General features: G+C 44.0%; 1 long non-coding RNA gene across 1 annotated transcript in view; it reads right to left on the bottom strand.

Moving 5' to 3' along the window:
- The window catches only part of LOC122241491, a 36,516-nt gene extending 21,180 nt beyond the window's left edge, over positions 1-15,336 (bottom strand). The window contains exons 1-2 of the long non-coding RNA XR_006221659.1: positions 14,902-15,336; positions 10,116-10,175 (exon numbers count right to left, since the gene is read on the bottom strand). This is a non-coding gene — a long non-coding RNA (uncharacterized LOC122241491). The remainder of the gene's footprint in view (positions 1-10,115; positions 10,176-14,901) is intronic.
- Between the last annotated feature and the right edge of the window lie 11,360 nt (positions 15,337-26,696).

Below are 26,696 nucleotides of genomic sequence, written 5' to 3'. Positions count from 1 at the left end.
CCAAAAATTTCTACGAAGGCTAGAACTAACTTCTGTTCTGCCTGTGTTACTATTTCAATTTTTATGAATATTTTTGGTTCCAAAGAAAGCAATGCTATTCCTAACACCACCTAACACATGGCCACTCTCTTCAGTATCTACCAATATTTGTTCTTGTTTAAGTATATGAAAAATTGTAATGATATTTGATATAAAATAGAATTCATATTATTATTAATAGTAGCATTCTGCTCATGCAATATTGAATACGCACTTATGTTTCCACGGATTGGTGGAATTTTAAAATATAAAGTAGACAAGGAGATTTTTATTCCTGGTTATATCTGGAATGGCTATCTAGGTTTGGAAACAAATATTCATATGCTGATAACAAATCTGAATGTCATCTCTTTGTCCAAGTTATTGTTTTGTTAAACTGATTAGATAGTATAATAACCTATACTACACGATCACACAATCCTTGATCCACATAGGATTGGGGAAGCCAGAACTGAGGTGAAATAGGCATACAGCTAGCTGGCCTTCTGAAGGCCAAGACTGAAGCCACAAATGTAGGACAGATTCCCCCAAACTACAGGCATTCCTGTCTGTCTGTGTGTGTGTGGTTAATGCTGTAATTTAAATGGAATTAAACAGCACTTATCCTTACCATGTGGGTATGATTTCCCTTACCATTGTACTTCATCCTATACTACGTTCCGTTCCGTTCCGTTCAACAAATGCTGGCCACCACCTTCTAAACTGATTTCACAATCCACAATTTGAGAAGCATTGGAAAGTACTTAACAAATTCCAGTTCCCTTTCTTTGTGCTTTAAAGTATCCCCGGGAAGGAGTCATTCCATGATCGGTCTTAATTCTTTGTGAACTACAAGGTGGGGGTCTCTCCACCCGGAAGAAGAAAAAGACCCTATGAAGTGATCGGGCTCATTCCTTCATCTGAATCTTCCTTCCGCGGGCACTTGTTGAGTGTGTACTTTTCGGAGGTTCCAGGAATATGAAGACCTCATCTGTGACTTAAGAATCCCACACTCCAGAGAATGAGGAAGTTACTAAGAATGCTACTCCCGTGACAATACGAGAATCCTATGTTTAGGACGGGCATGGCACATTATAGGAGCTGAGAGGAGGATGTCTCTCCTAACTAGCATGTTTTCTTAGACAAGGTGACATGTGAGCTGAGAGCTGCAGAATGCAAAGGGGCACCAGGCAGAGAAAAGGAAAGAGCCAGGGGAAAACGGGAGCAGAGGCAGGGTTGGAGAAAGCGTGCTCAGAAGTGGACATGGCCAAGCTGCTTGGGTCTCTGGGACCTTGGAAACTGCTCCTCTGCCTTCCGTAGGGAGAGGGCTGCATCTCTCCCAGTCTTGGGAACCTGCATTAGATGCAGGGTTGGGAGGTGGTCCTTGAGACTCTGCAGACCCTGAGATTAATAAACCTGAGCTGGGCGGGGCCCTGATCTGGCTCACTGACCCCTTTCGTGGGGAGCGAGCCCTGGCAGATGGCTCTGAGCTGGGAACCTCACATGAGGGAGGCTTCTTTGGGGATCGTCCCAGGGATACTGGACCTCACAATGGCTGCTTTAAGGGAATCCTTCTGGGGGCTGGGGTGACAAGTATACTCTGGGTTGTTGGCTCTCTATCTCATCGTCCGAAGTCCTGGGAGAGAGTGCCTGGACTCTGCATGGGGCTCATCACAGCCCTGGTAAAGGCACTGAGCAGGTGTGACATGAGATGTGCTAGCACGAGTCGGAGGGAGAGTGATGCATCCTTCAGGCAGGAGCTCATGTTTGCAGGAACTATCAGGAGGAGTGATATCGGAATGGACAGGAGGGAACTTTGCATCCTGCAGCCTGGGTGCCCCAACCTGCCCCTCTGTGGGTTCCCTGGGTCCCCCACCATGCTCACCACGTCCACCAGCCTGCAAAGAAAGGTATTTCTCCAGGCCTGTCCACCCCGGGTCATGACCTCCTCCCAGACACCAGCCCCTCCTGGCCCGCCCCCTCTGGCTGCATCCTGAGATATGGTCAAGGCAGGGCTCCGCCAAGCCTGCCCTGGAATCATTTATTTGTTAATGGGGACACGTGTTGTGTATCAGTAAGGAAATGGCTCATTAATCACTAGAACATGTTCCCCAAACAAATCTATCAAAGGGGCAGAAAATGTATATACTGTCCCCTTTGCCAGACCTCGTTCAGCTGTTCCTGGTGCTGAGCAGATGGCGGAGGTGAGCGACGTCCTTCTCACACTCATAACTCTTTAAAACAGCCCGGCAACTATGTTTATGATGATCGGACGGCCTGACTCAACCGCACTGAGAGACATTATCCACGTGAATAATAAAGCGTTTTTGCTAGTGAGCACGATTCTCTGGGGTATGATGAGTCACCCTTAAAGCTTTCTACCAGGCCTAACGCTGGACTCAGGGCTGGGAGGGAGGAGGCTGAGGCTGGTTTCAGGACAAAATGGAATGGGGAGGTCTAGTTCCCTCTGGGACATCTTAACACTTACTGCAAAAACTAACCTCAAATCTATCCACCTATGCCCACAATTGAGCTCATGTACATGTTTTCATCTCCAAAGCAGTCACCCAGGTCCAAACCCTGTCCTCCCTCACCTGCAGGCTGTGTTGGCCCGTCTGTGTCTTCCTGCCCCAACTCAACTCCCTGCAGCTCGGTTCCCATTCAGAAATCGGAGGGGGCTCGAGAAAGGTAAATGAGACAGAGAAAGCCTTGACGGAGGCCGGGGGGTCCCAGGATGGAACACGGACTATGACCAAAGAACGTGACTCTCTCACAGATGCAGGAAACCACGCCACTGAGGGTGGAAGGGGAAAAGAGGGGCTGACCTGAGAAACTTAGGAAACGAGTGGAGTCTGTAAGGCTAGAGGCAAAAGGAGCTGTACACGGGCACCGTGCTATGGCTGGTGAAGCTGTTTCTTGGGGACATAGGGGCTAACAACTCGGAAACCAGTATATGCCTGCTGGAATAGGACAGTCACAGAAATGGGCAGCAAGTGGTGAGGACTGGGTCCCTGCCTCTTGGAGTAGGAGGTTAGAGATAAGCTGCGGTATGGAGAGAGAGTGTATGCATGATACAGCATCAGGGTTGGAAACATTGATCTGCATCTATCCTGATACGGCTACATACGGATAAACACAGAGGCAATTGCAGATATCTGGGTTAGCACACACAGAGACATGTCTTCTATTTAAATTATTTTTTTAATGTTTATTTTTGTAAGAGAGAGACAGAATGAGAGCGGGGGAGGGGCAGAGAGAAGGAGACAGAGAATCCGAAGCAGGCTCCGGGCACAGAGCCCGATGCGGGGCTCGAGCTCATGGACCGCGAGATCATGACCTGAGCCGAAGTCAGACGCTTAACAAGCCACCCAGGTGCCCTTCACACACAGACATTTCTAAGTTCTTTCTACTGAGAGTTCAGAGCAGAGGCACCCCATGGCAATGAGCACACCTGGCACCCAGATCTTGGTTTCTACCACCCTTCTCCAATAAAAGGAATGAGGACCCTTGAGGAAATGACTGGTGGTGGTAGGGCTGGGGCAGGAAATGTACCAGGTGGGTCTGGAGCACCTTATAGTGCTAGAAAGAAAGGAAGCACTCAAAAAAAACAAATTGCAAACTATGACAAAAATGTATTGTTATCGGTTAATTAGTTACGAACAAATGCATCCCACAAATGTAGGAGATTAACAACAGAGGAAAATAGGTTCAGAGTATACAGGAAATCTCTGTACTATCTTTACAACTTGTCTGCAAATCTAAAATTATTCTCGTATTTTGAAAAATGTTTAAAAAATTCCTTTAATGACACCCCAGTGCTCTTAACTCTTTTCTTTGATCTGTACCCCCTCCATTTTCTCACTCCCTTGTTCACTTTGCTTCGGTCACATTGGCTTCCTTTCTGTTCCACCAGTCTTTGTACCCCCCCCCCCCCCGCCCCAGGACTCCTGTACTTCCAGAACTTTCTATGTGCATCACCACTGCCTGAAATGCTCTTCATGTGCCTCTCTTTCCTGCATCAGGTCTCAGCTGAAACCTCACCTCTTCAGAGACATGTTCCCAGGCCACCCTAGCTAAAGCGTTCTCCTAACACTTGATAGCGCACACACACACACACACACACACACACACACACACATGAACACACGCACACACTCGTATTCTGCCCTACCACTACCTCATCTATACTTTTCATTGAACTCGCCATTGTGTTTCCTAAGTGGGCTTATCATCTGTCTCCCCAAAGAAGGTGTGTGTAACTACTCATCACTAACTACTCCACGTGTAGCTCAGTGCCTGGCATATAGTAGCTACTTGATGCAAATTTGCTGAACTAAATGGATGAAAGTATCAATTGTCAACCTTACACTAGACAGTCACCAACTTCTATGTGTTAGATGTGAGTCACGTACCACAGGCTCCCCTCATATGGAGAGGGCAAGACCCAGTCTCCATGCTGCTCCATGCAAAATCCTGTGCCCTCCCCCTGCCCCACAGGAACTGATCATTGACTATAAGGGATTAACAAATGTGAAATCATCACGCGATCAAAATTCACGCTGGTGGCACACAGAGAAATAGGGCTTCTTATTCATTGCAATCAGCACCCATGCTTGTTTTTTTAATTTATTTTTTAACGTTTATTTATTATTGAGAGACAGAGAGAGACAGAGCATGAGCAGGGGAGGGGCAGAGAGAGAGGGAGACGCAGAATTCGAAGCAGGCTCCAGGCTCTGAGCTGTCAGCGCCGAGCCCGACGTGGGGCTCGAACTCCCAAACTGGGAGATCATGACCTGAGCCAAAGTTGGACGCTCAACCGACTGAGCCACCTGGGTGCCCCAACACCCACACTTGTTATCTGGAAGTCTAAAATCAAATAAAACCCTCCATACACTAAGGCTGCAGTAATGTGGCATGGCCCAGCTGCCGTGTTACTGTTGTGAAATGTCAAAAGGAAAGATACGTGACATGATGTGAAAGAATTAAAGGCAACAAATGAAGAGAATACCTTGAAGGAGATAATATGATTGAAACATTCGAAAAACAGGATTTCTTTAAGCAACAGATCTGTCAATGGCAGGAAAAATAATTTGCATCTGTTCTGATTCTACACGAAAATCAGTTTTAAAGAAGCCTCATGTGCCGTTACGATTCAAAATGAACTCTACAGTCCCATCATGCAGTCTATAATGTTGCTTGGAAACAATGACAGCAACAATGGCATAGAAACTTGCCACCTGGTTAGCCAGACCAGAGTTTTGAGTAGTCAAGATTTCAGCTCTAAAATACATTTTAGGGGCACCTGGGTGGCTCAGTCAGCTAAGCGTCTCACTCTGGATTTCGGCTCAGGTCATGATCTCATGAGTTCGTGAGTTCCGGCCCTGCATCAGACTCCAAGCTGACAGTGCGAAGCCTGCTTGGGATTCTCTCTCTTTCCCTCTCTCTCTGCCCTTCCCCTGCTCTCTCTCCCCCCCCTCCTCCCCCAGAATAAATAAACTTAAAAAAATAAAATGCATTTCATTAAAATGTTGAGAAATACAGGCTTTTCATTTTAGAGGGGTTTTAGGGAGCTAATAGCTTGCATTCTGGTTCTGTGGACCTTTAGGAGAGTACAAGAATTAGCCTTCCTGGAAAAGCGTCATCTCTCACCAGACAGTAAAGTATTCTGGGATCCTGAAGGTGGCCAGGGGCTCTGTTCTGCTTTGGCTCTCTGGTGGATGCCCCAGTGGCCCAAAAGGAAGAACAGATTTTCTTCCAAAGCACCCTTGAGAAGAGGCCAAGGTGCACCAGGCCGTTAAATGTGTTGATCCCACTCTTTCTAGAATCACTTCTAAAAACTCACAGGGAGGAGGAACTAGGCTTAGGGGCTGGGGGATCTCTCTCTGCCCTTTCCCTGCAGGCCAGGCCACCACTCCTGAAAAGGGCAACTTTCTGTGCCCTGCTCGTCCCCCCACCAACCTGTGTGCAAAACAACTTTCCTCTTTACCCCCAGCTACCCACCCCCACCCCCTTCTCCAGCAGATTTATCGCATCTTTCTCCATCCATTGCTGCAGGATCTGGGTCTGTCCTCATTGTATGTACGCCCTGCTGGTCACAGGATGAACGAATCCATGAAAACCCAAGCTGCGAGTCTCCTGCCATGCTTTGTTGTGCAAGACTCCTTGTGTTCCACTGGACTGGATTCTACGATTGTCTCTAACGCTAACACGGTCCTGGCTCAGAGAAGAATCATGGTAAGTCTCGGCACTGGACCTGCTATCTTTTCCTCCAACCCACTTCTGTTATGTTTGCTGGCTCAGACAAGGCATCACCCCTCACTAAGTTGTCCACATCAGAGATCCAGACCTCACCCTACGCCCTTCATTCACTGCATCTGAACGGTTTCCCGCTTCCATTTCACCCCTCTGGACTGTGAGGTTTGCAAATTTAAGGACTGAATTTTCTTCTCTGTATCTCTAGCAGGTAGCCTACATCTGGCTCATGATTTGTGCACAGTGACTGGGGAATTGAACCAAAGTGGAAGTTTTCTCATTTCCGAAGTCAGTCTTTGTACTCTTAGAGAGCACTACTCTGGACCACTCTGTTGACTTCCAGAAGATTCTACCCTGTCTCTCTGTGCAGATTTTATTTCAAGCTGAGAACTCATTCTCATTCTCCAGGAATCCCTTTATCACCACTAGCCACACACATACCTCTGCACACACTGAGGAGAGAAGATGGTGAGCGACTCAGAGCCCTGAGTGGTCTGAGATGAAGGGAGAGACCTATTGTCATCATTCATCGAGTCCATGTGGAGCTGGGACACAGTGGCTCCAAAAGTCCACTTTTCACAATGAAGACTATGATGTTCACCACCACTGCTTATAAAACATTAATGGTCTTAATATTTTTTTGTAAAATATATATAATAATTATTTGATTCCTTAGTACCAGGGAATAAGGAGAATGGACCAAGTCAGCAGACTCATCAGGAATTCTCTGGGTCAGCAAATGATTCTTTTACTGCAGGAGCCAGTCCAGAGATGGACTGATCTGCCATTACAAACGAGTCTTTGGAAGAATGGGCTGGAGGAAAGGTGCCTAGGGAGGAGCCAAGGGGAGGAGCGCTGTGTGGCAGATTCAAATGTGGAAAAACCTCAGGGCCCCAGGCTTATTTCAGGAGTCTGTGCTCCAGCTGACGCTCTGTCCCTCCATCCCGAATATCCAAAAGCATCTGATGGAAATAAAACACTCTGACTTCCAGAGGACAGCTGAGACCCCTGGCCTGGGGGAAGGGCAGTGAGAGCTTGGCTGAGGTCTGAGTTCATCCTAAACAGATCATTAATCCACCCAACAAATATTTATTGACCGTAGCATGACTGCTTAGAGAACTTCTCGTTCTTTGAAACTTTCCCATGTATCTGTTTTCTCTCTTCTCTGTCTCTGTTTCTGTCTCTCTCTCTCTATCTTTTTCTGGCCCAAAACCCTGGTACAAAAACTCTTGAAAAGAAAAGGGGCTCTCCGTTTGCAGCTGGCTCACAAGATAAGAAGACTATAGGGTGATGGCTCAGCTCCTGGACCCCATGGGAGGGACACAGGAGCACTCAAGGAAGGTGACAGCCAGGGAGGGAGGAGGGGGCCCTACCTTGGAGGCCCTCAATTCAGGTGAAATGGACTGTTTATTGTAACAGAGTTTTATGGTAATAACAGAATCATGGCCACAAACCACACATTTCTTCCTGTCCTAGCTGCTCCTGACGGCCCCAGAATGAGGCAGCCTCTCGTGTTTCTTCTGCTTGGCCTCTTTGAGAGCTGATCCTTTGGATTTATTATTCCCTATCTGCTCTTCAAGTTTAGCATCAGAACCTACACTTCTGGGTTAAAAACCCAGAAAACTGTTCTTTGTTAAAGTTTTGCCTTAAAATCCAATGAGCTGTGACTGATGTTCAGTGGCTAAATTTCCTGGGCTTTGTGACATCTGTTTTGGCCACTCCGAAGCCCATCATGTCCCCTCTGTTTCCTTTTCCAGCTTTCAAATAAGTGAGGTTATGGGAGGGTTGACTCTGGATAACAGAGGCCAAACTTGGTGTTTCCAGACTGTAAGGAAAATGGAGAGTGTGACGCTTCCAGGAAATACAGGCACATAAGGCAATGCACAGCTGGAACATCTGGCCTTATAAAACTAAAAATAACACCCCATAAAATGCATTTTATTCACTTACTTTGACAACTGGAACACACTTTCCATTACTCATGACTATAAGCCTCGCTGGTACAAGAGTCCTGCCATTAAATGCTGAGTGCTTGACTACATCTTGGCCACATGGACTCACTGCTGTCCATTCTTCTCTTGTTCACCATGGTCTAGGAACTCTGACTCTACTCATGGAGCAGCCTTTGCTTAACAGGCTCTCCTCCCCTCCTTTGTTGATGGCAATCCTGTTTATCCCGTTCTACTCCCTTCCGAGGGCCAGGTGTTCTTGTGTCGATGAAGATTCTGTCATCCTGTCTACCACCTTCTGGCCTTCCTTTTCTTGACCATGTATCCAGTTTAAATCATTGGCTCATGTTCCTAGAAAACATTCTCACCAGATGCTTGTCTCCTTTTGTACTCTAAGACTCATCTCTATTCTGGATGACTTAAGTGTCCATTGGGTTTGACCAGATGACTTTCAGCTTCTCAACCCAATGGCACATCCTTCAGGTGCTCAGTCCTAGGACCGTATCTTAGACTTGTGCCTAAATTTACCTACTTCTGAAATCTTAAACTCCTCTACTCCAGGAATTCCTTGACCATGATCTCCCATCACTCCTGCTTTCTCTTATGAGCTCTGTCTGAGATGCAGTGAAACCCAGAGGAGTTGATCCTTTGGACTCTGCCAATCTATATGTTCCCTCGGCCTTGCCTCCACTGTGCTGATATCAAGCCCTGATTCTGGGTTGTCACAACATTCACATTCCTGCCAAGACACCCGGGTGGTTCCCTTCTTTGACCTGTCCTTCTATGCCTTCCTTCTAGCAAAGCTGAGTCATGACTTCCCCCCCTCCATCTGGCATTGTGAGGCCTCCAGGATCAAGCAGCACTGCAGAGCTGCTTGGCCAGCTCTCTGGGTGGCCCTTGCCAGTGTCTTCTCATATTCTGTAGTAACTAGGCTCCTGTGGACTTTTGCTATCTGCCCACACTTTAATACCAACTCCTTTCCCCCTCCATTTTGAAAAAATCATCCTGACTTTACCTAGAGACCCCGCTGGAGCCTCAGAACCCTCCTAACTTTCTTTCTGCTTCCACAGATCATGTCACATCAACACACAACCTTGCAATCTTGCCTCCTCCTCTGCATTTGCAAAGGATGCGGTGACTCCTGAGACACTGGCCTTCTACTTCTGTTCTGTATCTGATTCTCTGGTCTCCCTGGAGGTCTGCTTCTCTCAGTCATATTCTTTCCATCTTGGGCTTAGGATCTCAACTCCCTAAGTAGTTTTATTCAACGCATAAATATTCTCAAGACCTTTTCATGAAAAAAAAACTGACTTTTGTCTCACTTGTCAATGGATATTCTTGGAGCTTTGTGTCTTATGCAAACATTTACATGCCAGTGGTTAACATTCACACATTCATCCATGTTTCAGTTCATCCATTCACCCATCTCTCCACTCAAACAAATATGTTTTCAATATCTTGACTCTTCTTGGAAATAACCAGAGATGCATTTACACAATAGTGCTCTTTGTTGGATTATTGTAGTAAAAATAAACAAACTGGCAAAGCGTCCTCAAAGGAAATGGATAAACAGCAAAAACCCAGATTTTTTAAGACCTTTAGTGATACAGGGGAACATGCTGTTTAAAATAAATAGTAAATAATAAAGCAGAACAGAACAACTTATGCAATACAATCCATAGTTATACTAAAGAGAATGCATACATATAATTAGAAGGAAAAATTCCTAAAGGGCTTATCTATGATTATGAATAACTTTGTTTAAACTTCTTAGGTAAATAGTCTTCAGTGATTATATATTATTTTTATGACAATACGTATTAACTAGTTCTAAGTATTTAGTGAATAAGTGCACTGCTTTAGTCAGAAACAATATTAATAGTGGCAAACACTCACTATGGTACAGTGTTTACTGTAGGGCGATGATGCAAAAGGAAGTCATTGAAAATCATCATCCTGTGGGGTGACAATTATTAACATCTTCATTTTAGAGATGAAGGAACTAAGGTCTCATCTTTACCATGAATAATGACTACAGAACTTGCCCCAAGCTTGTGCTGGAGATGTGATAGTTGGGATCGAGTTCACTGTTCAGTATACATAATTCTCTCATGTCATATTTGTTCAAAAATCTTATATATAGATAAACTCATTTTCTTACTGTTAGCTAGAGGATTTTTTTTTTTTTTTTTTTGCTATGGAGACATCTAAAATTTTTCTGTAATTTCATTCACATTTATTAATCTGTTCCTTAGTGGTTTGTTTAGTAATTTTAGTTCTTAGAATGAATGGTTAAAGACAACTTGATATATATATTTATATATATATGTGCATATATATATATATATATGTATATATACACACACACAATAGAATATTTTAAAGCCATAAAAATACAGTCTTGACATTTGCAACAATATAGATGGACCTTGAAGGCATTATGCTAAGTGCATTAAGTCAGACAAAGACAAATACTGTCTGAACTCACTTATACGTGGGGTCTAAAATAAAAAAAAGAAAAAATGGAACTCAGGGGTACATAGATCAGATTGGTGATTGCCAGAGGGTAAAAACTTCAAGTTATAAAATGAATAAGTCCTGGGAGGTATCAAATAGCATGGTGACTATAGTTAATAATATTGTATTACATATTTGAAAGCGGCTAAGAGATCTTAAAAAGACCTTAAAAGTTCACATCCCAAGAAAAAGGAATTATAACCATGTATGGTGATGGATGTTACCTAGACTTATTGCAATGATTGCTCGGCAATATATACAAATATCAAATCATTACATTGTACACCTGAAACTAATGTAATGTCATATGTCAATTATTCATCAATAAAAAGAATTAACTAATTAAAATTTTTAAAAAGGAAAGTCTTTAACAGTCCAAAGACCATATGTCAAAATTATCCTCTATCTTTGTACATGGAAGTCCTTGAGAATGTTGATTATTTTTCTAGTCTTTTAGAAGTAGGATACTGTATAAGGGATGATCAATTCTTTTCAGTTAAATGTTAACTCTGGTTAATTGATAGTGGCCACCTGGATGCAGTATTAAAGAAGATTCTGAATTCATGTGTTTGTTCAGCTTTCTCTCAAAGAACTAACCAATGGACCAAGCATCATTTATTTAATTAACAAATAAACATTTAATAAATCTTGTTTTGCTCTTGTGTTTTTAATGGCATCTCTCCACTGTATTTCTGTTTTTATTTTTGATGCTAGATAACTTTTATGTCTGTCTGCTCTAGATTATATTTTCTCTGTAATCCATTCTTTGTTTTTATTTGTGTGGCTGGGAAGGTTTGAGGACCACTTTAAAAGATCTCCCTAGCAGTCTTCTCACGAGTAGCTCACTTGTTCACTCATCCAGAATAACGAAAACAGGATGACCAGACCTGCCAGAGCCTGGACCAATAGGACAGTTGGATGGTCTACATTTAATTCTTATTCTTGCTGTTCAGGTGCTGTGGGACTCCTGTTCATAGTAAGGCTGGGTGGGCCAGTAATCGTCTTTTGGACTCAGGGCAGTCACAGTACCATGTATTATGGACCAACTGTGTGTTAAAGTCCCATCTGGATCTGTAAAATAAATGACTATTGCTTTGCTTTTATAAGTGTGGTTTCTAAAATTTCCTTGGTTATTGGAATATAAATGGTATACTGGGCTGTACACATGAAGCTTTAATAAATGATTAGGAACCACACACACACACACACACACACCAAAAAAAGAAAAACAGCAAGGAAAAAAATTTCATTGCTGAAACTCCGTGTAATTAACAAAACTTGACTCAGAAATGACATAGATGTTAGAAGTCTCTAATAGGGACTTTCAAATACTTGGCCAATGTGTTTGATAATCTAGCAGAAAGGGCAGACAATGTGCATGACCAGACAGGGAATTTTACCAGAGAGATGGGAACTGTAAGAAAAGGTGTCATGGAAATGCCATGAATTAAAACAAACATAATATTAGAAATGAATAATGTTTTTGACAGGCTCTTCAGTAGACTTGAAACAACTAAGAAAAGAATCAGTAGCCTTGAACAGAAGTCCAGAGAAATTACTCAAACATAAAGAGGGAAAAACAAATAATGAAAAAAGAGCTCTCAAGACCTTGGGGATAGTAACAGTTTTTTTTTTTTTTTAACTATAGGTATAGCTAGACTCTCAGAAATAAAAGAAAAAAGATAAAGAGGAGAAGTACTTGAAAAGATAATCATCAAGATTTTTCAAAAATAATATACTTCACACCACAAGAAGGGGAATGAATCTCAGAGAGTCCCAAGCAGGATAATTTCCAAAAGCATACACCTAGATACATCATAATCACAGTCCTACAATAGAAAATCTTGGAGGCAGCCAGAGAAAAAGGATATAACACACAGAAAAATGAAGGTAGTGATTACAGGGGATTTCTCAGTAAAAGCCACATGAGCCAGAAGTCAGTAGAGTGACATCTTTAATGTACTGAAAGGAAGAAAAAACACTGTGAACCCAGAGTTCTATATCCAGTTAAAATGCTTTTTCAAAAGTAAAGATGAAATGAGGACTTTTTCGGGAAAGCAAAAGCTGAATTTATTGCCAGCATACTTGTACCACATGGAATGTTCTTCTAGCAGAAAGGATGGGATACCCAATAGAACTTTGGATCTACACAAAATAAAAAATAAGCTTCACGGATGGTAAAAAGGCAGAAAAGAGCCAAGAATGCCTAAAACACAAGTCCTCAAGTTTGACGTGCATATATTCTCCTTTATAAATCTTGCCAAATACCCACCCAAGACAAATAATATTAAAGAAGTACGAATGGTCCCAGAAATACATTAAGCCTCAACAGATTCGAAACCTTCAGGCCTTTTCTTTGATTATTTAAGACCACAGAAAATCTGTATCATGTCTATCAGGCTGGACCTGCCTGGACTGTCTTTTGTTTGTTTGTTTGTTTTTTCCTATCAAGAATGTTTTATCTCAACACCAAAAGTTTTTGCCTTTTGTTTAAGAAATGACTGCTAGTGTTCAGACTTGGAGCCATAATAATTGTCTTTCGTATGCAATCATGCGTTGTCATGATTAGAAAGGCCTTGTTTTCATCTTTTGCCTGAGAACACTGAGACCCCCCCCCCCCCCCCAGATGTAAACAGGTGTGGAAGAGCAGAGGAAGAGAGAGCGGAACTGGATTTCCAGCACTGACTTCAGGTCTTTGATCTTCCACATGTCAGTTACCACTACTGACTCTACACCAGAGCGACATGTTTAATGCATCACTCACGGGACAGTTGGGATAGTCATAGATAGTATCCTCCCAATAAAGAACCTTATGATAAAAATGATGATGATAAAAAATATTTTTATGCCTCTGTAATATCTCATTATTAGCAGTGTGACCTGAGCAAGTCACTTAGCCCCTCTGACCTTGTGGATATAACAACTGCTCACGGGCAGGTTGTGAGGTGAAATGAGCTAAGGGTTGTCATATGCTTAGAACAGTACTCGACATACACTAAGGGACTCTTGTTGTCATTATTATTGCAAAGATATAAATTTGAGAGGTAATCTGAATTAGAAATGTTATGGGCTATCGATCTGCAAATGGGAAATACATGTGTACAAATACATTTCTGGCCTAAAAAACAATAGACAATTTTAAGTAAATTCCTTTGCTAGCTTTACTATCTTTTAAGCTGTTCTCAGTAAGGTACGCTTTACTGATAAACCATATAACTCATAATTTAAAGTGTAACAAGATAATTTTGGACTGAGAATTATCTGCCTTTAAGTACCAAAGAAATAAGATCTGACTTGAACTTGGAACTTGAGAAAGTTAACAGAAGACCATGGAGGAAGGGAAGGGGAAAAATAGTTTCAAACAGAGAGGGAGGCAAACCATAAAAGACTCTGAAATACAGAGCACAAACCGATGGGGGGAGGGTGGGGGAGAGAGGAAAATGGGTGATGGGCATTGAGGAGGGCACTTTTTGGGATGAGCACCGGGTGTTGTATGTAATTGATGAGAGAATCTACTCCCAAAACCAAGAGCACACTGTATACACTGTATTTAGCTAACTTGACAATAAATTATATTTTAAAAAGTAAAAAATAAAAATAAATTAAAAATAAAAGCAAAAACAACAATAAAACAAACAAACAAAAAAAGATATGACTTGAACATCAGAATGATGTGAGCATCAGAGAACATTCTCTTGAAAAAAAAACACAAGAAGTGAATGAATAATATAATTTTTGGCTAAATAAAAGTAAATGACTAGTGTAATTAAATAAGCCACACACAGGAAGGAAGGAAGGAAGGAAGGAAGGAAGGAAGGAAGGAAAAAGGAAAGGAAAGGAAAGAGGGGAGGGGAGGGGAGAAGAGAGGAGAGGAGAGGAGAGGAGAGGAGAGGAGAGGAGAGGAAAGAAAGGAAAAGAAAAGAGAAGGAAGCGATATTTAGAGAGAAATGATACTTTGGTCTGTCATTTATTTTTCTGTGTTCTTGTTCTAAAATAAACCAGAAACAAAAGAGAAGAGAAAAATACTTTTAAAATACCCGTGGCCAATCCAGTTCTATTTTCTATTTTTAGGAGGCTTAATTAAAACTCAACCTTACAGCAGAGAATGGCCTCAGGACAAATGAAACCCTGTAATTTGAAAACACAAATGGAAACAAACACTCACCGGTGAGCGACTGTGTCATTTAGCAGAAAGCACTTAGTACAGATGACCCAAAATAGTCATTCAACATTTCAGGGCAAAGTTACATTTTTCAAAAGCTCAACTGTGTCTGTGCGTGATCGATGGCATTGTCTTTCTCAGGAAGTAAGATACTAGAGGCCAGCAACAGTAGACATCACAGTGTCTACACACAGCACGGTGAAGTGTGCACCAACACTGCAGACACACCAGAGGTGAAGGTGCTTATGCCAAGGTGCTCTACTGGCAAAAGGTTGAGCACAGCCATCATGAAGGGTGCAGGCGAGGTGGCCGGAATGCCTGGCTTTATATCAGGCTCCTTCATGCTTGCTGCCCAGTCTTGAGCAGACAATTTACATTCCGTGTGCATGGGTCTCCTTGCCTGTGACATAGTGATGACAAAGACAATGACCACGATGATGGTGGTGATGGTGATGATACCTACTCTGTCAGGTTGAGGGGAGGATTACACAGGTGATGCACATCTGCTCAGAACAGTGCTCGCTGCACCTTCTATAGAAGTGCTCGCTATTATTAGCATCAGAAGATGTCCAAATATTAACATGGGTTTGAAGTTTCTTGCTGTTTTAAGTGAAAATAACCTGTCGGTACACATAGTCAAAAATTTCTCCCTTCCTTACATTGATTAGGAACTTTGATGGCCCTGCCTTTCTATCTAATTTACGCAAATACCATTAAAATGAAAACCTGCGAATTATCCAAATCCTAACTCCGTGTAAATCCACGTACTTAACACCTCGAAACCAAGTGTCACAAAATAATTTTGCTGTGCTAACACTATTTTATACATAATTCACTTTTTCTTACAGGAAGTGCAAAATTGCAGGTTACAGTTATGCCTTTTAATTCCAAATCCAAACTTTGATTCTAATCTGGTGTATGTTGTACGAAAGGAGTGGCTATTCATCTTGGGATAATTGATCTTTCTTTCTGCCGTGTGAGGGCTCAATACAAGTTGTAAAGTTTTTAGAAACGAAAGCAATCTCTGTACTTGCTAATCTTATTCATTAATCATCAAAATGTCTCCAGGCAATATAGCCATATATTACAAATCAACAACATGTGATTGCTAAATATATTACTTTTAGAATTTGAACATTTTCCCCTAATAGTCTAACATTTCTCTAATTAAATATGTGTTTCCTTAAATAGTTTCTCAACAAACTATTTAAATTTGTTCATAGCGATGGGCCATAAATATACATAAAGCATCTTATGGTACCATTTTATGTATGGCAGTTCTTTCCAAAATGTGAGGGTTAGGTTTCCTTAAGCATCGCTCTTTGGAGAATCAGTTATGGTCAAGAGTAGAGTCAATGTAAAATATTAAAAGAACTGTATTACCACCGAGCCAATAGAAATCCAATAAATATGATTTTTAAAAATTATAGGGGCGCCTGGGTGGCTCAGTCGGTTCAGCACCTGACGTCATTCAGCTCAGGTCATGATCTCAGCGTTCATGAGTTCAAGCCCCACGTCAGGCTCTGTGCTGACAGCTTGGAGCCTGGAGACTGCTTCCGATTCTGTGTCTCCCTCTCTCTCTGCCCCTCCCCCACTTGTGCTCTGTCTCTCTCTCTCTCTCTCTCAAAAATAAATAAAAATGTAAAAATTATGATCACTAGGGGCACCTGGTTGGCTCAGTTGGGAGAGCATGAGACTCTTGATCAAGGGTTGTGAGTTCAAGCTCCATGTTGGGTGTAGAGCTTACTTAAAAATAACTAAACTTAAAAAAATTATGATCATTAAAGTTATGAAAAAATGCAACACACTAAATAGCAGTACTAATAAAAATATATTAAATCAGGAAGCATTAATGCAGAGTTGCTGATTTCCATTTAATTTGGATACTAAATTGCCCACTCAGGATGATGATGATGATGATGATGACGACGACGACAATATATTTTCAAAAGAGGAGGAAGGGAAGAAGGCAGTTATATTGGAAAGGGAAAACTGCTCTTGGACTTTTCCTCAGAAGTTCATAAACCTTTCTTTAATTTTATCCCATATGTTCACATCGTACTTAAATCTGTAGTGACCTTATGGCTGTTTTGTAAGTTTGAATGAACTAAGCTTTTCCAAAGGTATTTTCTCCACACTTTTGAAGAAAGTGCAAAGTGAGTTGCTCTCTTTTTGATGGGATTTTGCCCTCTTTGCAGGGAGGCAGCCAACCATTGTGGTTTTGTCTGAAGTTCAAGCTTTATTCATGAAAGACATTGCTTTTCTTTGCCTCTTCAGTAAGTTCTGAATAGTGACATTTTTTCCAAAATTAGACCCATTGGTGATTCACTGAGTTCTCCAGGGTCCTCTTCAGACGGCCCCAGTCCCAGACAGTTCCCTGTGGGTGGAGGGACAGTGAGCCACTAGAAGAATCAAAGATGAAGAAAGAGTTTCGATGCCTGATACCTTTCAAATGTTCTCTGACCAAGTTTCTCTACCTGGGGACTCTCACGGCACAAAGACTTGGCCAGCAAGTAATGCCAGTAGAGGGAGAATATCTCTCCAAACTTCCTCCCCAGTCCATGGGCAAACAGTTGCTTTGGAAGAAATGGAACACCAAGACCACCCTCGGTGGCCACCAATGGGGCCAAGGTGAGAGCAGTGCTGGTGGCAATATCTCGAAGACATTAACTGTTGGAGAGAAATGACGGAGAACCTCCAAAGCTGGCCAGGAAGAGCACACTTTGGTGGCAACTAGGGAGAAGTGGCATGATGTGGCACAGGAGATACGGGGTCCAAGACCAGTGAGGCAACTTTTAGACCCTTGCAGGTCTCCTGACATAGCCAGTTCTGGGCCAGCAAGGACTCTGCTGAAAGTTAAGTACTCGGCAAAGTGAGGTACCCCTTGCTCCCAAAGCTGCTGGGACCTGAGGATATGAGGGCCACACTGGCAATTTGTGTGAAATACAAATTTGCTGCTTCTCTTGTCCACTTGATAAAAAATCTTAAACAAAGGCCAAATACATGAGAATTTAAACAGGTACGACAAAGACTCGTGACTATGAATACTCATCTTTACATGTTCTTACATACATTTCATATCACCTGGGGAGTGTTTTTGTAAGTGTTAAGGGAATAGCTCAGGAAGAAGACAAAGGCAATCTCTCCAGTTCGTCAAGAGGAGAATCTATTTTCAACCTGGCCTCGGAGACACATTTTCCCTCCCTTGATGCACTCCAGTTTATTCAGCCCAAGTACCCAGATCCCACATTTCAAGCTCTGCCTGAGGGAGATGTCACCTGACTTCCCCAGGCAGCTGGTAGGAGTTGTGGCCCTAAACCGCATGGGACCATCAGCTCCATGGAGCATCTTATGGATTTCTGTCTACATTTCAGATAATTATTGCCTTCCAAAAGTTGTTCAACATCCGCAACCAGAGTTATGGTTGAGGATATACAATATAATGTTGAAGGATGCTGTGCACCTCTCTTGTACCTGGAGCGTATGATCGTCCAGCATCAATGATAAGAACATATTCTTCCTAGTAGAAGCATCAGATAGACCAAGACTCCTTATATAAGAACTCAAATAACACAAAGACTCAAGCCTACTCGAAATGCCAGTTTGCATCTCCCAAGAAGCAGCTTTATGTTTTTACAGTGTGTTAATAGAATGCTAGTTGCCAACATTTATTGACTGTCTGTCCCAAGCCAGGCACATGCATAAGGGCTACTGTCCCCATTTGACAGAAGAACAAACTGAAACTCACGAAGTCTGGCCAATTATCTGTGGCCACACGGTGAGGAAGGGGCAGAGCTGAGGTGGAATCTGGGCTTTTGACTTCAAAGCCCCTCTCATGATGACCATGGTGAAGCTACACAGGCTTGAGAAAGAAAGTGTGTGTGTGTGTGTGTGTGTGTGTGTGTGTGTGTGTGTGTGAATTATCAGAGATTACAGAAATAAGAAAATTGTATGTGAAATGTGAGGTCTTTGGTAAAACTGGGAAACAGAAGCTTCCTTCCCTGCTGTCCTCCCCTGGCCCCTCCAGCCCTTGTTCAGCACTGCCCACACCCCGGACCCGCCTGCAAACAAAACAGAACAAGACAAAACTCCTCCCTGGGCAGGAATTCTCTTGAATTCCCTTCCCACCTCTGCTTCTCACCTCTGTGCCCTTTTTTCTCTAATCAAGAACTCCTAAGTCTGTCCTGATTAGCTAATAAGCTATTCCTCCCAAATAACATGTTCTGTTTTGACGAGGCTTTTAGAGGCACATATACCTTAATCCCAGGTTGTGAGTTGACCGGCAGACATTTCCTGAAGTGTGGTACTTCAATCTGACGGACATTCTGGCCACTCTGATCATTCAGGCTCTGCGATTCACTGTAAAACTGCTGCTGTGGCCACTGTCCTGTGTATCTTCAGGAAGATGATAGCTCACTACCCTTCTCACTGTCTTGTAGGAGAATTCAGAAGGAAGATATATTTTCTTTATCACGAGATCCCTGAACTTGTCAGTAGCCAAACTCTGTGTAGGAAACGTCCTGGATTTCTCCAAATGAACGTTAGGAAGTTAGCTCTCGGGAGGGTCCCCTTGATCCGTGAGCACTGGTGAGACTTTGACTTTCTCTGACCCTATAAATAATACAGCTGCAGCAGATAAGCAAAACAGCCCTGGGAAAGAAGTCAAGGCCTTCATCTGAAGCCTCGAAAGGACACGGAGCAGCTGAGTTTCCTTTCCTAAAGCAATTACACTCCTGGAGCTCGTGCGTTGATATTTGCCTCTACAAACAAGTGGAGTTTTCCTGGAAAAAATGTCAATTGTTCCATATAGAAAAGATCTGAAGTAGAGTTCTTTACTGTGTCATCTTCCGTTTTTTTTTTTTTGTTTGTTTGTTTTCTGATCGCCTTTTCTTCTAGAATAACATGGCTTTGTGAGGGAAGGACAGTAAAAACCATGACTAAACAGCGACTCCATGCACAACTGAAAAGGCCCAGCTATGATTCCACTCTCATTCAAGAAATGGAAATAATATCTCTTTCAGCTGCTACCTACAAAATATTTTTTGATGTGTGGATAACATTGATGCTGTCACGGGTGCTCTACCGTGAGGAGATTTCTCCCAAGTCAATGGTGGCTTTTCAAAACTCCCTTAGGCAATTATTTTGCGTCCTTGCTTTTATTTAGGGATATGTGCAGAATGAAAGCTCTTCCTCTGGTTCTCTCTGTTGTTGTAAACGTAGCACAAAGACCATCACTGTTTTCTAAAAACTTAGCCACACAATCAGAGCATTATTTCCTGAAGCTTATAAAATATAACTCGTACAAATACACAGTGAGCATGTTTTAAAGATTTGCTGAACTCATTAATGAGGAAGCCAGAAGGATAAAAGCTAGGTCAAAAGAACATACGAGCAGTGCCTGGATGGTTCAGTCGCTTGAGCATCCAACTCTTGATTTCAGCTGAGGTCATGATCCCCTGGTTCGTGGGATCAAGCCCCGCATCAGGCTCTGCGTCGACAGCATGGAGATTCCCTTTCTGTGTTTCTCGCTCTCTCTCTCCCTCTACCCCTCACTCATGCTCTCTCCCTCAAAAATAAATAGACAAATGTTAAAAAAAAGATGTGAGTGTATGTGATCCATGGGGAAAGTATGTTGAATGAGCTCGCACTTAGAAACAAAGCTGGTGGCTTACAGGGAAAGCAAAGCAAAACAGATCACGAACAGCGAAAGGAACCCATTTGACTTGATCCTCCTTCCTACTGGACAGAAAAATTTGCTCCTGATCATTCATCACATTGCTGTACCCCCACATCAGTAATAAGCATTGCATTTTTATTTTAGTTCATTTTATGTTTTTATTTATCTATTTTGAGAGAGACACAATCCCAAGCAGGCTCTGCACCATCAGCACAGAGTCCAAAGTGGAACTCAAACTCAGGACAGTAAGATCATGACCTGAGCTGAAATCAAGAGTCACATGCTCAACCAACTGAGCCACCCAGGCATCCCTAAGTATTACATTTTTAAAAGAACATTCTTCTAGAGTTTCAGATGCTCCTTGGATGGGCTTGTTAAAATGTTAGAGGTTATTCTATGACATTGAAAGGGCACGTGGTGATTCTTTTCTCCTTACATTTCTTGTTTTTTGTTTTTTTTGTTTTTTTTTTTTTTGACCATTCCTCTTCTGTGATAACTGTGCAAGGGAATCATCCATGAGATGAGATTTTCTAGATGGGAAATCCCAGTCCTTCCCTGAAACGTCTTTCTGCAGCTCCTGGTCTTTCAAATGGAATTCTGTTAGGTGACCCAGGACACCTCAGCACCTGTGGGGACTGACATCATGGTCCTCACCGTGGAGGACCCGCTAACACCATCTAACCCCAGTCTATAGTATTTGTCACAACATCCTAAGCTTTCGTGTGCCTTGGGTTATCTGTCCCCCTATGAGAGATCCATAGTTACTCTTCTTTTCTTCCAATTTTTTGTTGTAAATATTTCATAAATAAGGGGGTTGTTTGGAATTCTATCTATTTGCGCGAGTGAAATAAGAGACAAAATTCTTTCGAAAGAGGAGACGTTAACATACCAAAAGAAGCTGAAACAAGAGTACAGAAGCGACCGATGTCCCCCACTGCACCTGCCAACAATGGGCAGAGTGTCCAGCTGCCCAGACAGGGTGTACAGGGAAGACGCCTTGCCCGTTCACAATGGCCGCGCCTGAAAACAGCAGTTAAAATGCAAATCAGGGGGACAGACCCGAGTATCTGAGGCCTCACATCTCTGAGTCTAAAAGACACCCTTTCAGAGGCTTCTGTTCCCATTGCAAATGCTCCTCTTTTGTTCCCGGAGGCCCGTGAGACAGCTCTGAGTAATTCCTCCCCAGACAAATTGGCTTTCCTCTTCCCAACACAAAAGCCCACGCCGGGTTTAAAGAGCAAAGCTCAGGTTTTGTTCAAGGGCCTTAAGGAAGGTTAAGGTTAACCAAGAGCACAAGGGACATCCCAGGGAGCCCCACCTACCGCCAGTGTTCTTAGGAGAGACCACAGCTGCATTCTTATCTCCTTCTCTCTCTCTCTCTCTCTCTCTCTCTCAGTCTGAGGTTCCCGTTAATCTCTTTGTTTCAGCTTTGTACGCCCCATTACCAGTTCCAAGAAGTTAGATATTTCCAAGAAATCACTCAGTAGGTCCCAGGCATGATGTCAAATGAAAACCGACCGTTTTGAAACCCGAGCGTTTCTGAGCGTGTGACTTTTACCCAGGGGGGGGGGGGGTCTAAGAATTTTGCTCCGGGGGACATAATGCCCGTGGCCCTCGTCCCAAGGGCCAAGTCCTGGGAGTCAAGCCCCACGGCCCTCCTATTTCCCTGGGGTGGGAGAGTTCACGACTAGCCACGCCTGACATGTCAGCTCACCAAAGCACATCCAGAGCAGGAGTGGGGAGAGCCAGCCACTGCCAGGGGGTCAACTACCCCATGTGGGCCGGGAACCTCCCTAGGGCCTCTGGGGGCCCAGCACGAATCTTTGGGTCACCTAAACTTCATGGCCAAGACCCTTCCAGGAAATTTGGGAGGAAATTGGCTTCAGTGGAACAGCAACCTGTGACCTGAAAGCTTTTAGTCCCCAAGATATAAGCCGAAAACACAATTCTTTTCCCTGGAAGCAGGAAGTAAATTCTCAAGAGACCCTATTATTTTCTGATGACTGCTTCTTTGGAAATAACACAGCTTCGGGTTTTTCGTGTAAGAGACGTGAATAGTGTCCTTGGTTTGCAGAACTCCCATGAAAACACAGTAAAACACCAGTACAGGAAACTGTCCACGGCCTTCAGGTGGTTGTGAAAAGAAATGATTGGACAGAAAATGTTTTTTTGACTCGCAGTGGCCCAAGTGACCCTGAATGTCCTGCCCCTGCCCAGTGGGGAAGGACCGGAAATCTCACCACTGCTTGCGTCCTGCTCACGCGGGACCTGCGAGGGGCAGCTGTCCTGGGCCCGGGGACCAGTCTGTCAGTACTTCTGCTATGGTGACTCACCACGACCTCGGCTGCTGTGTCTCAGTGGGAAACCACCTTCCCCGACTCTGTAGTCCCCCCTTGGGTAGGATGGGCCCCTTTCTAGTTTTGGGTGATGCCTACCCCTGGCCGGGGAGGATGTCTGCTTTGGGCCCAGGGTCTCCCAGAGGCCCCCATGAACATCCATCCACCAACTCCTGCCTGCAGGGACTCAAGCAAACCCCCTGGATGGGCAGAGACTGACCTCATACTATGCCCTCATTTTCCACATCCCATAGCAGCTGGGAATTTTGGTCTACAACGCGCAGGCGTGCAACAAATGACACGTCTTTATTTTCTTCTAATTCATCCGATTCCGACTCCATGTGTTCGACCCACCAGACTGGAGGGAACTGAGTTTCTTCATACTATCGCTCCCCCCTCCGGCCATTCTCCTAGTCGCACACGTTGCTGCCTTCTGTGTGTCAGCTCCTGTGACATAAATCCCTGCCTTTCCAGCTTCTGTCCTGTGAAGTCCCCGCATTAAATCCCCTCTGTGCTGCAGTTCAGAATGGCTGCTGTCATGCCGTCGGGTCTTGATGCGGCGACTTGGCACGGTGGGGCCTCAGGCAGCTAGCTTATCCTGCCGGGCCCCCATCTTCTCATCTGGAAAATGGCCGATGAAAGCACCACGTTCCAGGAGAGTTTGGCTGGCTCGGATGTGTCAAGACCCAGGACCCGTTGCTTGAGAATCGCACAACCAGTGGTCGTTATTAGAGCCTGAGTGTGGGCGGGGTGGCCATCGCAGGAGGCGACTGCACATTGGATTCCACAACTGTGATACAGCGAGAGTTCTAGTTCACTCCAAGTCCCTCTCTCTCACATCCCTAACGTCTCAGACGTGGGGAGCTAGTCGCTGATGGACAGCACCACTCTGCTTGCAGGGCATTTGTCTTCCAACCGACTTCTGCTGAGGGCAAGCGATACCTGTTTTCCATTTCTAGAGGTGATAAGAAGTCCCTTGAATGAGGAAGTCATCTAAGTTTAAAGGGATGGTTGGTCTGGGAAAACATAGACGTGAAGACGTGCGCAAGCCTGATGGAGGTCAGATGACCTCAGGTCGGAAGCCCCTTCCCCTGGGATCTGTGCTTTGGGGCTACACAGGACAATAAGGAATTTCCACCTTCAAGGAGTGGGCAGTTCACAGCCAAGATCAGCTTGGGCAAGAGAACAGAATGAAATAGCAAGTAATTTGTTACAGATCCAAATTCTGCAAAGGTTCGAGGACAGCGGGGCTGGGGGGTGGGGGGAGGAGGGAAAGGGTGCCCAGAGAGAAGGGGTGGAGGAGGGACGCGTGGGGTCCCTGAGGGGGAGTCAGGTGCCCAGGACTGTGCAGGCACGGCCTGGGGGTGCAGAGGAGAGGAAGTGTGCTGGCGGGAATGGGCTTTGAGTTTCTGGGGAAGAGCCCAGTTCGGTGTCAGTGGGGTGCACAGGCTATTAAGGAACACGATGACAAATTAAGGGTAGGAAGTGGGGAGTTCTGCACCATTAAGCATCGGCTTCACAGGGTAACGCGGTCCTTACAGAGTTATGTTTGGCAATAGCTCACAGACCATGTCTGAGGCTGAGGCCAACAGAGGAGGACAGGCCGGCTGGGAGGCAGATGCTTCATCCTGGAGTGCGCCAGGGAAGGGGCCAGGTGGGCTATGGGGAGGGGAAAGAGGAGGAAGAGGGGGAGGAGGAGGAGGAGGAGGAGGAGCACTCTGGGCTCGGCAGCTCACCAGGACTTTCCGGCCTGGGCTACCGGGACCGGTGCTGCAAGAGGCTGGGTGGGGCTGGACCACTTGGAGATCCTGGTTTCAGTCCTTTTGGACAAATCCCCAGAGGTGGGATTCCTAGATCACACGGCTGTGGTACTTCAACGTTCCAGGAACCTCTGCTGTTGGCAGAGACGCACCGGTCTCTGGTCTGCCTCCCCGCCGACACCTGTCCCCTTGCTGGCGGTGGCCGTCCCCACAGCGGTGAGGCGGTGTGGCTGTGGTGTTGGTCTGCGGTCGGCTGGGGATCAGGGACATCGTGCGTGTTTTCATACACCTCCTCGCCATCCGTTCATGAATGAATGGATGAAAAAACGTGTCATAGGTACACAATGGACTATTATTCAGGCTTAAAAAAGAAGGAAATCCTGCCGTACGCAACAACGTGGATGGCCCTGGAGGACGTGATGCAAAGTGAAAGAAGCCGGTCACAGAAGGACAAATACTGAACGATCCCACATACATGAGGAATCTAAAATAGACTCACAGAAGGAAGGAATACAATGGTGGTTGCCAGGGGCTGCGGGAGGGGAGAGAGGGGTTTGCTGAACGCTGGGAATAAAATTTCAGTTATGCAAGATGAGTAACTTCCAGAAACGCTGTGCAGTGTTGCGCCTATAGAGAACGGTACTGTATTTACCCTGAAATACCTGTTAAGAGAGTCGATCTCATGTTAAGTGTTCTTAGCACGGTGGAGTAAAATAAATAGAATAGAATAGAATAAAGATAGAATACATAGAATAGAATAAAATAGAATAGCATAAGATGGAATAAAATAAAATAGATAAAATAAAATAGAATGAAATAAAATAGAATGAAATAAAATAGAATAAAATAAAATGAAATAAAATAAAACTAGAATGAAATCAACTAGAATAAAATAGAATAAAATAAAATAAAATAAAGTAGAATGAAATAGGCTAGAATAAAATAGAATAATAAAATGGAATAAAATAAAATAGAATAAAATAGAATAAAATAAAATAGAATAAAATAAAATAAAATAGAATGAAATAAACTGGAATAAAATACAATAAAATAGAATAAAATGAAATAAAATGAAATAGAATAAAATAGAATAAAAAATAAAAATAAAATAAAATAAAATAAAATAAAATAAAATGGTAAAATGCCTCATCAGGACACAGAGTGAGAACTGACCGTGGGAAGGAAGAGTTCAAATGGTTCGTGTCAGACCCTAAAAAGGAATCCAGTCCAACTCCTAGGAACGGGAGCCCACAGCTCACGGCCCACGGCCCACGGCCCACGGAAGGCAGTGGGAACATTCGAGTGGAGGGCCTCTCCCGAGGGGGGACACTTGCTTCTGCAGCTTTTTGGCTGTGAGGAGCCACCTCTGCATCTGGAGGGCAATTGAAAATACAAGCCCTGAGTACAAAATGCACGTGCCGGTTCCAAGACAGGAAAGTAGGAAGCCAGGGGCCCAAGCCCCCGCATCCAGCATGAAGGTGCCGCACAAACATTTAGACTTCCCGAAGGGGAGACCTGAGCGAAGGAGAACACTTCCTGTTTCAAAGACTAACCCGGATTCCATCTTAATGGATATCGCTTCCCTTTGAGGTTTTTAAACTTGACGTTCAGCTTTTTACGTCTTACTGCAAATGATACCAGAAAGTTCGAAAAGGAAAGTATAACCATGCCCCTGTCCCCGTTGGCTGACCTTTGTCACGTATCGGAGGCGTCCGTTTTCAAAGGTGGCGGCTACGAAATGTCCCACGCTCTTTGACAATGTGGCGTATCTGCAATTCAATCGCCTTGTGCGAGGTAAATAAGCTGTATTTACACAACACATTTTCTTCCTCCTAATTGGACAGGAGGCGAATGCTAGAGCCTACAAAATGCACAATAGATTCATCATAAAGGGCAGCTCACGTTTATTGTGCAGACGCGGATTAAGCCTCCTGTGCGGGGACAGTTGGACGAGGGGACCCTTGCAGGGAAAAGCCTCAACACTAGCCACAGCAGAATCACCCCGGGGGGCAGTGCTCCAAACCC

The sequence above is a fragment of the Panthera tigris genome, chromosome C1, assembly GCF_018350195.1.
Source record: "Panthera tigris isolate Pti1 chromosome C1, P.tigris_Pti1_mat1.1, whole genome shotgun sequence".
NCBI classification, from domain to species: domain Eukaryota; kingdom Metazoa; phylum Chordata; class Mammalia; order Carnivora; family Felidae; genus Panthera; species Panthera tigris.
The sequence above is the reverse complement of the archived record's forward strand: the minus strand, read 5'-3'. Positions and strand labels throughout refer to the sequence as shown.